Source organism: Ictalurus furcatus, chromosome 5, assembly GCF_023375685.1.
Source record: "Ictalurus furcatus strain D&B chromosome 5, Billie_1.0, whole genome shotgun sequence".
Lineage (NCBI taxonomy): Eukaryota > Metazoa > Chordata > Actinopteri > Siluriformes > Ictaluridae > Ictalurus > Ictalurus furcatus.
Genome location: NC_071259.1, coordinates 29,457,658 through 29,473,742, shown reverse-complemented (window position 1 = coordinate 29,473,742; position 16,085 = coordinate 29,457,658).

Here is a 16,085-nt window from a genome sequence, read left to right as displayed (position 1 = left end):
TGACAACCTGTATACGTTACCATTATTATAACAACACAAACTACTATCACAGCTTTCAGGTCTGCATTTTAAAAAAAATAAAAGCTGACAATAAACAGCAGATAATGTTTAGATGGCCTCCTTGAACCTTTCCCTAGTTTATCAAAGCAATAACACAGTTTTCTCTTATTTTTACGTAGCATAGAAGAACAATATTCCATACACTAGTGTGCCTTTCAGGCTGTAATGATTATCGGAGCTCTGTAAAATCTACCTAACAAACTAAATGCATTTTGGATTTGTATAATCTGAACTTACTAATACAATAGTTTCAATATATGGGAGAAATGAATGCTTAAACAACCAAGGCAAAAGGTTTTCCCTACTCTGTGGCATTCGCATTGTTGGAACCTGCTGAAAAAAAAAAAAAACCCAATAGAAACCCTCATCAAATTTGTAATGGTTTTAATAGTTATAATGTGAATTGTACTGGTTTTAATGGAAACTGTAATGGTCCCTGTGGGTCTCTACTGGTAATTTGTTGCATTCTATTGGTGGCATGTTATGTCTAGTGGATACCATTAAGGCCCTACATCCTTAATACTTCCTACTACATAATGGAAACCATTTGGTAATGGTTTTAATGGTTAACAGCTGATGGTTTGCAGTGGAAACCATTAGTATTTCTGTGATGGTTTCTGTTGGGTTTTTTTTCAGCAGGGGCGCTTCCACACCTACAATTTTCTTGTTATGTCGGAGGTTCATTACTATCTACTGAGGCATTAAGCAAGTGTGGCCTCAAATATGGATAAAAGGAACTAATAATAATAATAATAATAATAATAATAATAATAATAATAATACCAGTTTGTATTTAATGCATGATCAGCAAATATAATTTATTATTATTATTATTAGGAAATAACAAATGTACAAAATATTGACGTGTACTGAATACTGTGCTCTTACCATATGTTTGTTCTTTAACATACCTGTAACCACGTCATTTCATCAAAAAAATTATATATTTCCCAGAATAAATTGGGTAATGTGTTTTAAAGCAGTAGAAACGACTAAAAAGGACAGAGGAAAACACCAGAATGAATGAAAATACACGTGCAGTTGCAATCAAAATGATTCAACCCCCATTGCAAATCAGGTTTACAGACTTTCAGCTGTTTGCAATGAACAAGTCAAACAAAAGCAATTGAAATAGTTCAACACAACGAATGCTTCAAGTGGTTTCCCCAAATTCAACTGCAAATGCAACTTATAATGACTTCTCCAGTTTCAAAATTATTCGACCCCCCTGAATAGAATCCCTCACAACAGCACAAATATGCAAAACAGGTGTTGTCTTAAGCACACCTGATGCAACTAATCAAGGGTCTCATTAGTTACACCAGGTATGCTTGAGCTGGAACACATGAAATACCTGAACTGGCTAGGGGCAGAAAATGTATGAAATACCTGAACTGGCTAGGTGTAGAAAACATATGAAATACCTGGACTGGCTAAGGGTAGAAAACATATGAACTACCTGAACTGGCTAGGGGTAAAAAAGTTTATGAAATACCTGAACTGGCTAAGGGTAGAAAACATATGAAATACCTGAACTGGCTAGGGGCAGAGAGGGTATGAAATACCTTGACTGGACAGAAAAAGGAAGCTATCAAGTGCTGTAACCAGATTTCTGTGGTAATTCTACTATAGTAATATAAAGTTATTACTGTAGCAAATTTTCTATAACTGTACTATAATGTACTACAATATGTGTGGCAACCTTCACAGCACAGGTGAATGTTGTAAACCTCTGTAGTGCATTATAAAGAACACTAGAACACACTGTAGTATCCCATAGTATTCTATAGTAACGCTAATATTTAAAACACTGTTTATTAATTCACTGTAGTCATTTCTACAGTATTAACAAAGTGTAGTAAATACTATAATATACTACAGTGTACCACGATCTACTACGGTTTGCTGTAGAAATTCTAGATTATACTACCGTATTTACTACAGTTGATCAATTCACTATAGTTAACTCTACAGTATGCTGTAGTATATATAAACAAAGTGTCGTAAATACTGTAATATACTACATTACTTTATACTACAATTTACTACAGTTTACCATCGTAAATACTAAAGTATACTACATGTAGGCTCGCTACATGTGTGTCCGATGAGATTTCTGTGTTTTCCATGACATTTTCAGCTCCCTGTTGCCTAAAATTATGCAGGAAACCACTTTGCTTACTGTTAACTCAAATTAATTGCCCCGAAAGGAAATAACAATAAAAACATTTTTCTAAAGGATGCCTTTAAATGTAGACAGCTGTTTCAGAAATCTTGTATCGTAGCCAAAAGGACATTGCATCTAGGAATTACATTTCTTGATGACATTGTTTTCAATACTCCAGGGCATTTTTTTAAATTTCTGGGCCTTGTGCCCGGACCATCTTAGTCCGAGCCCCTTGAGACCCGCCTCCGTCTGTGGGCCTTGGTTAATAAGTTCCTGTCTATACCATTATATCGCATAACAATAACAGTATAACTATTTCAGACCTCTTTATTATGTGATACAGTCCCACCATATGTGAAAACACATTTGCATGCGTCTGTGTTGTGGTGTTGTCATAAATCACTTGATATAACGAGGTATTGTTTCTGATTAAAAAAAGGCACAATGTTTCTATTCCAACACAAAATGACATCCAGACCACATGGTGCTCAAAGCCAAGCCTTTTAGAAAAGCACAGTCATGAGAGCAGTGCATTTGGCAGACTCATGCATTCACACAAGTTAGTTACTGAACCTTAAACCCTGCTAACAGAACTGTGTACATTGCTAACTTGTCTCATTTTCATACCGACAATCTGCTTCCCATCTGGCATAACTCATTTTAATTAAGACGGCAGTATTACAAAACAAGGGAGGAAATGGAAAGCCTTAGTCACGCAATTGTTCTAGTTTGAGGCATTTCCTGGCGTACGATGACAGCGGTGCATGCAGTTGTGCTGAGGTGGTTCTACAGCACCTGCCAACGTCCGTCTTCATCCTCCCATGGGCCGCAGCGGCGCTCCACTCCCAACAGCCGGCCTCCACGATGCTTCACTGCCCAGCTCCAGAGCCAGATGTTCGAAACATGACGGAACAATCCATTACGGTGATGAAAGTGCTGGAATGGTGCTCCATGTGCCTTCAGGAACGTGTCCAAGATCACACGGTAGGGAGCCTCTGTGGAACACTGCTCAGGTATCCTTAGGGGAATGTCTGCTCAGAGCTCACTTCAAGGTACAGTGCTTCACTTCTCTGGAGGAGGAGACAAATGAAATGCTTTGACAAGACCAAATGCTCACAGATTAGCTTGTCAGTGATATACACATGAAGTAGCTTTGGAAACCTGTGAAACTACTTGTTTGGGGGGGGGGGGGGGTTTTGAGAATTATGACCGAGTCAAAAAATATTTTGTTTAATTTAGTAACAACAGAAGGGGTCTGTGTCTTGTTATTGAAAAGCTATACAAGTTTATATACTTTTAGAAAAAAATCAAGGTCAATTCTAGTGCCCTTATGGGACTTTGGTTGTTCATCTGGGGGAACCCTTTTTTGGTTGTATGTAGACCCTCTTTTAGGAATCTACTAATAATTAAAAATACAACGAAGCCTTTTTATCAGTGCTTCTCTGGATGTTTAAAGATGCTTAGCTTCCTAAAAGCATTCCATTAAAACGCCTCATTGATAGGGAAGCACTCTGTTGTAGACCACTACATACCTTAGCTCAGTGTTCATCAACTCTGCTCCCGTCGAGCTACCTTCTTGAAGACTTTACCTCCAACCATAATCGTGCCCACCTGACCATCTAATCATTGCCTTAAGAAGTTCTTGATCAACTAAAACAGGTGTGTTAGATTTTGGTTGGAGATAAAAACCTGCAGGAAGGTAGATCTTGAAGGAAGGAAGAGGGCTGGTGACCACTGCTGTAGATCTTTTAAGGGTTTTCCTCATAGGGACAAACCAATAAAACTTTCTACAGTTAGTCTTTCTTTCTTCCAATTTTGAACAATGAGAATGGTGTGGAGTTAAGTTTAGTACTTGGTGAAATTACAAGTCTACTTCTGTGATATTAAAGGACTGGTTTGTGATTGTAGCCCCCTCTGCAGTCTGTGAGCTGAATTGCAATAGAAATAAAAAAGGTTTTCCCTTTGCTCAGCCACCTCCACCTGCTCTGTTGAAACTAATCAAACATATCCACTAGGTTGCACTTTATGGAAAGGGGTGCTAGACTGTTATAACTGGGGGTAGAGGCAAATTCTGGGCCAGAATGAAGATAGACAGAAGCCTTGAATAAAAAAACAGTATTAATTAAGTTGTCTGATTACAGATCTATAAGAAATAAATAGTACATTACATACTGCATCTTTAAGTCATAAACGAATATTTTACAGTCTTTAAAGTGACCATTTTGAAATCTTTAAAAACGTTTAATATTGATAGAATAGACTTAAAAGCAGGGATGCCATTAGGAATTTTGGGCCCGTTGACAGGTTAATGAACTGGCCTACTAGCCCCATGCAATTGTTATTTTCCTGGACATCTTGGGCACCTCCTGTCTACTCAGGGCCCTTGGAATCAGAACTATTGTTCAAATGAACAAAAATAGTACACTTTACAGCATATTCGCTATTCAGACGCAGACAGTGGCCTATATGAAATACTAACAGTGCTCTGGATCTTGGCGCAGACTCTCATGGCCTGTTTTTGAGTCTTTGTTGGATTAGCCTTGAAGAAATCAGTCAGACTTCAGGAGCTGGCCAGTGTCTGGCTTTTTTCTTTTCTTTTTTGAAAGCTGTGGTCTTGACTGCTGCTGTGACAGCAGACGAAGTTAAAGCAGAAGAGAAGCGAACTGTGGAACTGCAGGCTGAAGATCCGGTGACTCATCGAAAAACAGCAGTAGTGCAGAACCGCATCTTGGCATAATCACAGAAAATGGCCTCCCAGCATTTTGGTGACAGATGAAAGAAGTCAAAGGATGTAATTGAATACAGGAAAATCAAATTCGGCCTCCTTGTCATGTAAAAGAAATGTCATTAATTTTTTTCCCCAAGCTGGGTGAATCTCACAGAAGCAATAATCACTAGGCTGGTATAAAAGCAGGAGTTAGGACTCTATCCCTCACTGCACCCCACTGTCTTCACTCTGCCAAGCTGTGTGTCTCTTATCTACCCAGAACAGCCCTCTGCACTCTGCCAGAGCTCGGGCGGTTCAAATTGGGGGTAATGTCTTCCTTTTCTGTGTGCCAGCCCGATCACATCGCATGGATAAAGTGATTATGGAAATGCTGGGGTGGTGCTGGAAGCAGCCTTTAGGGAGCAGGAGACGGGAGCCGACATGGAGTCCTTAGCACGCAAAGAGGGCTGTGCTTTATTGTTCCCCAGCAATAGAGAGCATTTGTGTACACACTGTTTTCATTTAGAGAGAGACAGGCTGATTGTGATTGGCCATTGTTCAGATAGACCGGGGGGGGGGGAGGAACTGGATCTTTTTTTCTTCTCGTCCCTTCATCGATCGCGTTTAGTCCAAAGCCTGTGTGCATCAACAGTGTCATGGTGCTTTCTGCTCGCGATCAATGAGCCTGTGCAGCCAAGCATGTGATTGACATTTAGAAATGGCAGTTTCAGTAGTAAGAAGGAATACACAGACTGAGTTAATCAAGCAGCACTGGCGTTTACTCAAACCATTCAAAAGATGAAATGAGTAAATAAAGGTAGGAGACAGCAACGTGTACTGTGCTGTGTTGCTGCCATATTTGTTCTCAGTTCCTCCTCTTTTCACATATCTACCACCCTAATAAAGAACGCAGGGTACATGTGCTAACTACGGGTGACAGGGGACATCGAGAAAGCACATGAATATGGAGTTTTAAATTAGCTCAGCCACTTTTTACGAATAATCTTTGTCATTATTTCTCATTTCCCCGTGAAATATTCTGCCTGAAAAAGGTGATAAATTTCTTTGATTTTTCTCCTAATTGGTTGTGGTTGTGCGGGAATGCCTTTTCAAATGAAGGATTAGCAAAATGTAATTTCAAAGAGCAGGCATGTGTGACTGCGTACAGAGAGAGAGAGAGAGAGAGAGAGAGAGAAAGAGGTGAGCTAAGCCATTCCCATATGCAGCAGGAGCGATCAGAAGGCCATAGAGTTTTGTTTCGGGTGTCGGCTTTTCTACTCAACCACTCGGCTTCTGTTCTCGACATCCAGACCAGAACGGATTCTACATTCAGTGTTTGCTCTAGGAACTCTTAAAAATCGGGTCTTAAGAGACGCAGATGTAAATCCCATTGTTCAAACGGCGTTAGGAGATTTGAGACGCATTTTATACATTTTATGCAGCGCTCAAGTCTAAGACTGCTGACTCAAATCTCATTCACGTCCAATTCAATTTACTGACTTGCAACTTGACTCGGACTTCGTAGCTTATGATCATAACTTGACCCGTACTTCTATTTTACTGGTCTGTGATTTTAGTTACATGTAGATAAGTACATTCGATCATCCACGTTCAAGAGTGTGGGAAGGGAATACATCCTGGATGTGAGGCAAGTCCACCACAGGGCACTATGCACATACATTCACACACGCAGTGGTAATTAAGTGTAGCCAATGCAACGCCTGGCATGTTCTTGGAGATAGGAGAGAACTGGAGAACCCACAGGAAACCCACATGACACAAGGAGAACGTGCAAAACACCACACAAACAGTAACCCGAGCTCAGGCTCAACTTGGAAACCCTGGAGCTGCGAGGCAGCTGTGAGCACCACCATGCTTCCCTGTAACAAACTCTCAAGTCCCATCTACTCAAGAAATTATGCATGAATATGAATATCTAATTTCCTTGAAGGCATCTGACTCATCTAAGATTAAAAAAAAAAAATCTTAAAAATCAGTTAGACACTGATCTACTTAGGCGTCCTTCCAATGCCTTACGTCATGACACACGTGGTCCCAGACTGCAAACGTTGATGCTTTTAAGCAATCAATTGATGCAGAAGTTGGAAATGAAGAACATTACAGGAAGATGGTGATCAAATATAATGAGCTGATTTTCATTTTACGCATGACACGGCAATCAGATTCAATCTGCTTAGCTGGAGATGCATTTCATTACAAGTATAAAAGCATGTGGTGAAGTTTTATCAGGATATAATTGAGATACAAGATGATTAGAACCAGACTGGATACAGCCTATAAAGCCTTTTCTTAATTATTCAACATAGCAATGACAATAATATAAAAAATATATATATATAAATTTCAGCTCACGAAAACTAGGGGCGCAAGATTAATGCCCTAGGGCCGATTCCATGATTGGGGTTAGGGTTAGGGTTGATGACTGGTGAAATGACTGGTCATTTCTGTCCAATTGATATTACGTTTATAAATACGTATGTAAAGTGAAGCTAAAAGACATTGTAAACACAGGTAAAGTTAAAAACACAACTACATATGTGCGTATTTCAGATATAAAACTTAAAATATTAATAAAACCAGTACTAAACCGCATTAGACCACACAGTACTAAACAATCCCAGCCAACTGTAACTACACTTTACCTTTAACTATGATCAAATAATATACAATTAAAATACGTGGTATTATATTTGCATTAATGTGTAAATCTTTGTGTAAATCTCATGCTTTAAACATCCTTTTCCATGAGTCATCCATTATAGGTTTAAAAAAAAAAGGTAACACTTTAAAATAACAGTATACATGTATAATCATGCACTAATACCTGAATTAATACTTACTTAAATATGACCCAATGATGACTTAAGGCCTGCACTAATGACGAACTAATGAAGAGCTAACCTTAATTACGACGCGAGTCTTATGAATTCATGCGTTAATTACGACCACCTTAAGTACGTTAGTTTGCTAGTTAATGTATTAATTAACACGCATGAGGTAAACTAAATACTGCTGTATAAGAAAGAATATCAATTAAATGCGTATCATTTCAAATTTTTCATATAATTTGCCATATACAGCTGTGTACACAAACATCATTGGATGGCACTGGATTATTTTCAGAATTTACAGTGATTTACACTGATCCTCCTTATCGAACGTAGAACGATGCGCTAATAATAAACACCAGTAATTTCAACTCAACCCATTTTGCATCATTCTCCATCAATTTCTCTTCAAATCCCACTGTAGTACTAGTACATGCTCTGGGTGGCTATAGGGTCTCCTGGCTTTAAATCATTCTGAAAAATCACCCATTTAATTGTTGATGTTGTTTCTTATAGAGCAGGTTTGATTTAGTTTAACCCTACATGTTCATTAATATGTTAACTAACAGACATGTACAGTACTAACATGTACTTAAGGCGGTCGTGATTCATGCATGACTCATTCATGAGACTCAGGTCGTAGTTAAGGCTAGCTCTTCATTAGCTCATGATTTGTACATGCCTTAAGTCATTAGTTCATATTTAAGTAAATTGTAATTCAGGTATTAGTGCATGATTATTCACGTACTGTATATGTATTTGGGTCCTACGGTTACCTGAACACATTCACCCTTAGTCACATGTTCAAGCGGAAGTTTCATCATACGAATTTCCTGAAGAGTTAAAAAAAAAAAAAAATTATATTGTGATTATTATATCGCCTGTTGAGGTCACTTTGAACAACTTTGTTACCCGTATTATAGACTGAAAGTACATGATTAATTTAAAAACAGAAATAAATCGTACTTGTCCTTAATGTCCTCATGCCATTAGCATGGATGCTAAGTAACCACATTCTGTGTGTTTGCTAATTTTATGCAAAAATAAAATAAAATAAAATAAACTCAACTTTGTTACTCATTGTTACTCAGTGAAGAAACCTTGTCAAAATGACATCCATTTTCCCTTCCATTGACGTATCAGACAACAATCAAGCGGATCTGATCTAACGTGGAGCAGGATTTATACTGATTTGTGATTTGGAGTCTATGCCACTCGAGTCGACCTTGTCATTAAAGCAAAAAGGGGACGTACCAAATACAACATATACTGAAATTCATGTAAATATTTCTAAGATTCCACTTTGCACTCAAATTATTGCTGATAATATTGTTTGTAATGACAAATCTTTTATTAAACTACAAAAAAAAAAAAGCAATATAGATGCATTTACATGGACTAAATATCACCGCAGTCATGGAATCCACCTTAGAGTTTGGGAACACGCACCTACATGATAGAGCTGAAAAAAAAAAAAAAACCCAAAATGATTCACAAGGACAATGTTCTTTTAAGAGCAAGTTGGAAAATAAGCAGAAATAGCATTTCTGGTTTTCTGTTATAATATTTCTGCTGCAAAATCCATGCGTTTGTCCATGTGAACATGGATTTCATATGATAAGGCTTACAGTGGCACTGAGTGGAGCTGATGGAGGTGATGGAGATTAACATAAGAACTCTATATGCCAAATCGCATTTCAGTCTTCAGGGGTAATTTTGCAATATCAAACGCCTTCCTGAAACCTCGGTCATCCTTGCCTCTCAGAAAAAAAAATGAGAGACGGCATTAATGATTTTATGCGAAAACGAATGAATTGCGCTCACAAATCAGTGTGTAAGTGACAAATGAAACCCTGGAAAATATGAAAAGAGGAATAATCATAGAAAAAGTAAGGAGGTGGGGGGGGGGGGGGGGAGGGGGAGGATGAAAAATTGCAGCCAGGAAGAACTGTGAAAATGTGACCTATTCAAAAGGGATAATTTGCAAGGATCTGTCATGTCACGATGGAAACGCTAAGCACATTAATTTAAGACCCCCTTATTTTTTCCTATGCTGTGTGTCTGAGAGAGAGAGAGAGAGAGAGAGAGAGAGAGAGAGAGCGAGAGAGAGAGAAAGGACGTTACTATAGATGAGGATTAGAAAGGGCGAGCCTTTGATGATTTTAATTATTAGCCCGAGTTTGAACACGAAGACGAGGGTGACATCAAAGTGTGCGGTGATTAGCACCCTGCTAACTCGGAGGTGGCCGAAAGCTAATCTTTAAGGTGACAACAAACATCTTCCTAGCACTCCAGTCCAGATCCATACATGACAGGACAGAGCGGTATGGCTAATTAGCCAAATCATATTCGGTAGAGTTGAGACTAGAGTAGGAATGATAAAAACTGAAGAGCGCCCTCCACATTCTTATTCATCTTTCCTCAAAGCCACCAGTACCACAATACTGTTGATCCCTGAGTGGTACTAGAATGCAAAGGTATGCAAGGTCTGCATGGACACTCACAAAGGCTTCAAAACACGTGCAAGTCAGCTGTGCGCTTACAAATGGGTTAAAACTAGAACCCTAACAGTTTTTAAATAGTTTTAGATCTTCAAGTGAAATACAACATAAAACCAAGGCAACCTGAGTAAACACACAATACAGTTTCTATTTTTTTATTGAAGCAAAATAAAAGTTATCCAACACCTATCACCAATGTGAAAAACTAATTACCTCCTTAAACTTAAAATCTGGTTGTGCCACCTTTAGCAGCAATAACTGCAACCACACGCTTCTGACAACTGGAGATCAGTCTTTCACTTACTTCTAGGACTAGGATTTACTCCTATGCTTTGGATCGTTGTCTCGCTGCATAATCCAGTTGCGCTTGAGTTTCAATTTACAGACTGAAGACCGGACATTCTCCTTTAGGATTTTCTGTTAGAGAGCAGAATTCATGTTTCCCTCAATTATTGCAAGTTGCCCAGACCCTGAAGCAGCAAAGCATCCCCACACCATCACACTTCCACCACCATGCTTGACCGTAAGTATGATGTTCTTTTTGTGGAGTTCGGTGTTACGTTAAAAAAAACTGTACATTAAAAAAAGCATGCTAAATCTAGAATCCTTAAATACAGAACCCTAAAATCTAGAACATATAAAATTAAAAATGTACTCCTAGGGGGAAAAACACACAAAAAAATGCTAGAACCCAAAAACAAATATGTTGTATAAGATGAATGAACGACCCCAGGACATAAAAAACAGCTTGGGGTGGTAACAGTAACTCGCCACACCCCTTGTTGTTGATTATTTTACTTTAACAGCATGACCCATCAAGCTTTATCCATTACGCAACAGATCTTAGTTCCACGATCAAGTTAAAATCAATTATACCGTCTCTTCTGGTTTTAAAGTTGTATCATACCTCGAACCCTAACGCTCTGTAGCTATCAAGTCACATTATGAATAATCAAGGACATTAGAGATGATGTGAAATCTTTTACAAACGTATTAAATGTCTACTAACAGCAATGTTTTTATTTTCAGTGGACTGATTAGAAAGGAGTCAGCTCCATTTCCTCCATGAAGAATTCATCAGATCCTAATGACAAAATCTTTTCGTGTTTCAGGCGCATGTATCATAAACACGGCCTATTCCTCATCGTAACTGATGCAAACCTGCAGAGCATTGTGAGCTCTTATAACAACATAACAGCAGTAATTAAAGTCATTTGTAAATCTCATGGCCAGCTAGTAGCTGCCAGAAAGTTTGTTATTAATTAAATACGTACGGATGTAATTCATCATAAAGAAAGCAGCGGTTTATGGCCATAGGCCTATTACACTCACGCATTTGATCTATTGCTGTATTTTTGTGCTGTTAAGGTCAGAATATATTAATGTGTGATACGGTAGGAATACTTTGACTCTCTCCTGTTTGTCACTGCACTGAGGACCAGGAGGAACCGAACACTTACTGGAAGGTACATTAAGTAAGTGTGCAGAGCTAATGATTTTTTTTTTCCCTTGCTGCCCCACAAAACGACGCTAATTGATGAATGAGCACTATCTCTTTCCCAATTTTATGCTCTCAGAGCTTATTGGAGCAAAAAACGGATTCAGTGATATCCATCATTAAGAATAAAAATGACAAAATAATTGATTTCTGAGGCTTTTACAGAGAGGAAGGGGCAGAGTTGTTGGGGGGGGGGGGGTGGGGTGGGCTTGGGGGGTGGGGGTTACTCAGGAGCAAATTTAAAAAAATGCATGTTCAACAAGTACTAATAGTAATTAGGAATAAAGTACACCTGCCAAAATATGCACAGCTATAAGTAAAGAACTCTCAAAGTTGTGATGTTATCTGTTGTACCACAGCGCTGTTGAATGCTTAGTCACAAAGCGTTGATTAATGTTCTATAACGTCAGCTATGACAAATGTTCAGACTTTAAAACAAATCACGGGTTTATATTAATGTGCTCCTACTAATATGGGATTGTTCCTATGGCAACAGCTAATTCACCTTGGCTTGTATGCTCGATACTTACATAATCTAAGAATAATAATAAACAGTTAGCATAGACAATTGCATAATATATAGTATATATGATATGATGAAGTTTTCTGTAAGGAGATGTTTATTTCACATTTATGGAAGGAGTCTCTAAGTCTGCTGCCATGGGAAAGTCTTCAGGACAAGTGACTGTGCCTTCTGGTTTCTCTATAACATGACAAGCTGCATTTTTTTTTTGGGTTTTATTAACTTCAAGAGAGAGAAAAAAGAGGGGCTGGTGAGGAAATAACTGTTCATAGGTATAACATAGCTTGCTTCATGGACATTCCACAAAATTTGTTAGGTGCACGGTGTAAGAGGACTAAAACACTTCAGGACATGCTGTTATAGGAAAAATAATAAACTCTGCTTCATCACACCATCTTGTTGTTGATTAGTTTTCTATAAAAGCACTCTAAGTGTTTTATTCCTTACATAATGCCTCTATGCTCCATTCTTAAGGTTCTCTTTTGGGTTTCAACGTACCATAGCAGCATAGCAAGTGTCAGTGATGGTGATGTTAAGCTTGCAATTTCCTTTCAAGCTCAGTGAGGAAACTTTGTTTAATTCATTTCCAGCTTTATACCAGCCGTCTGAGGCAGTGCGGTTGTCTGTGTGAGGACCAACTGATCTGCTGTGGTTATCACAGTATGCTGAACAGCACCTGTAGGCTCACTGATACTCAGCTTAACGCTCACACTGGGAAAAAATCTGGCACAGAGTTACTCCACGCTACGGTTCACTGACTCCACCATGCAGAGCGCTCAGAGCGATAACAGCGCGCGAACCCTGAGGACTGGCCGAATCCAGCTGGAGGAGCTCCCCGTATGCACACAGCTGCCAGGGTTTACAGGTCAAGGTGATTGGATTGATCCTGATTGCGGTCGGGAATAAATGAACTGAGCTACTTGTGAGAATACTTTGTGTGTTGTGGTAATTTGATTCCATCACACAAATAAGCATTGGAAAATGTAATGGAAATTTTTGTTTATTATATAGATACAGACAGGATGGAAATGAAAGGAAAAACCATCCTTAAACATCTAAGTAAGTTGTTATAACACCACAAGCTAGCAGAAAAGTGTAAATGCTCCTTGGAACAGGTTCTACACATCTCTGGAACTCTACTGGAGCGATGAACACCATTCCTCCCTCAGCTTGGCTTTTGATGATGCCCAAAATAGATGTTCTATTGGGTTGCGATCTGGTGACTGTGAAGGACATAGTATATGATTTACATCACATTCATCCTCATCACACCATTCAGTCCTCATTCAGTCCTGTGGATGGAGGTGGAATCATCCTGGAAGAGACCACACCGGATAGAAATGTTTCATCACGGGAAAAGGTGATCAGTCAGAAGAACATCGTATTGATTTGCAATAATGTTTTACTCTAAGGGGACAAGTGGAGCCAAACCACCAGATGGATGGATAGAGGGATAGATGGATGGATGGAGGGCTAGATTCTTATCAAAGGTTCTTTAAGGGTTCTTTGAATAGTTAAGGGTCGCTAGCTTCCTAAAGTCATTCTACTTGGAGCTTTACAGGGAAACACACTGTAGGGTTACTACATGGAACGTTTATTGCAATTGCAAAAATATATATTTTTTAACTTTTTGTCCAAATCAAGTATACATATCGTATATGTCTAAGTAGTGTATTACAGTAACTTTTTTGCTTTTTTTTTTTATTGCTGTGTTTTTTTTTCCTTTTACACTACAGTGTGTGCTGTGTCCTATAGGAAAATAATCAACAGGAACAGCGGAGTTACTGATACCAACCATTACTGTTGATTATTTTCCTATAGTAAAAAAAAAATCCAGCATGTCCCAAAGTGGTTTAAAAAAAACAAGATATGTGGAGCATCTGCTACACAACTCCCTGTGTAAGTTGAAATGTTAGCGTATTAGAATGAGCATCATTATAAAACTGTCATTTGCTGCTCTTATTTAAAATGTTGGGTGAGGGTGCCAAAATAATTTGCTTACAATTGCCATTTCAGATTACTGAAGTTTTTCCTTTACTGGACAACAGCTTTATTGACTAAGGAGGATGTAGAACCTAAGACTGGCACAGAATCTTCTAAATGTCAATAAAGCATGTCAATATATTTGTGTAAGGACAATAAACATGTGGACTCATGATTGGCAAACTGCCTAATGCACTGATTAGTTGTATTCTCAGTAACCGATGGACTGCACAATGGTAAAAGTTGAAGGCACAAAAAGCTAAAGGCAGAGGCTTAATTATGCTCAAAGCCAATTGAAGGCATATATCCCAGAATGATTAGATTAGCTTACTTTTCTTTTAAGTGTTGTGTCTGTTTCTTGGAGTATTCATCCTGACATCTGTTTGAATAGTATATTACACATGTAAGCGCAAATAGTCATTGTTAATTAAGCTATAGTGCCAGAGTAAAAGCAGTGGGGTGCTCCAGACAAGAAGAGAGACGCTGACACCGGCGCCAGCCACTCATTCCTCCTGCTCCGATTCGGCGTAATTACTTCTGAAGGCCATTTTATGAATTAAGCACGACTGGCCTCTGGGCCTTTCTCTGAATGTATTGAGACTGATTGAGAATACCTGTGGCAGGTGACTTTTTAAAATGCAATTACACAATTAGATGAAACCTTCTTCCTGATTATAATAAGAATATGGAGAGCTGTTAAAGGCCACTGTTCTTGTCCCTGTAGATCATATTTCTGATATTTGAGAGCTGATCTCCTGAGAAATTCCCCAGAAGCCCTTTCAGGGATGATTTTAAAAAATGTGTGTTTCTAAAATGCTCTCTGTAATTAAAAATTGATAAAAACTATGATTTTTTTTGTAAATGAATAAAACTATTAGGTGGCAAAGTGGTATAAGAAAAATGAAACAATTCAGGATCAATTTCATGGTGGTAATAGTAACTTGTTGATTATTTTCTTATGACAGCACACCCTGTCATGTTTCATTCCTTACGTATGAACGTTTTGTGGCTAGGATGAAAATCACCACCTCCAAGTTCAAGACCATGGTTCATTTCTGGAAAAAAGTGGGGAAGAGGGGAAAGACTTTGCCACTGGTGGAGGAGTTTATGTACCTTGGGATATTCTTCACGAGTGAGTGATGAAGAGGAAAAAGAGAGCAAAGATTGGGTCTTAAGACATATATTGGGTCAGCCGCATTATAGTCTCTGTACTGGTCTGTAGTGATAAAACAGAAACTGAGTTTTCAGACAAAGCTCTCTGTTGACCAGTCAATCTATGGGGTACAGACCATAAGTAGAAAGTTGTGAGTATAAGAGGTAGAAATGTTCATTTGCAGGGTTTCTTGGCAGACTCTTTATGATAGGTTCTCAGAGTGGACCCACTGCTACTCTGAATCAAGAGAAGCCTGTTGAGGTGATTTGAGCACCATATAATGATCACCTTGTCCTGATCAGCTCCTACTATATCCTGGATGGAGACCGCTGGTCAGACCCAGGACCCACTGGAGAGATGATATTTTACAACTGGCTTGGGAACATCTGGGGATCCTTAAGGAGCAGCTGGAATCTGTGGCCAGGGTTAGGGACCTTTGGCTGACCTTCTCAGCCTGTTGCCAACACGACCCCACCAAAAAGGGTGGAAGGAGAATGAATGAATGAAGGAAAATAAATTGGCACTATTAGGAGTTGCCTTAAGAGTCGATCCTGGGAACAGTGGCCATGGGGCAGGAATGCACCCTGACTGGGAGACCACTGCAGCAAACTCATGCACATTCACACACTAGAGGCAATTCAGAG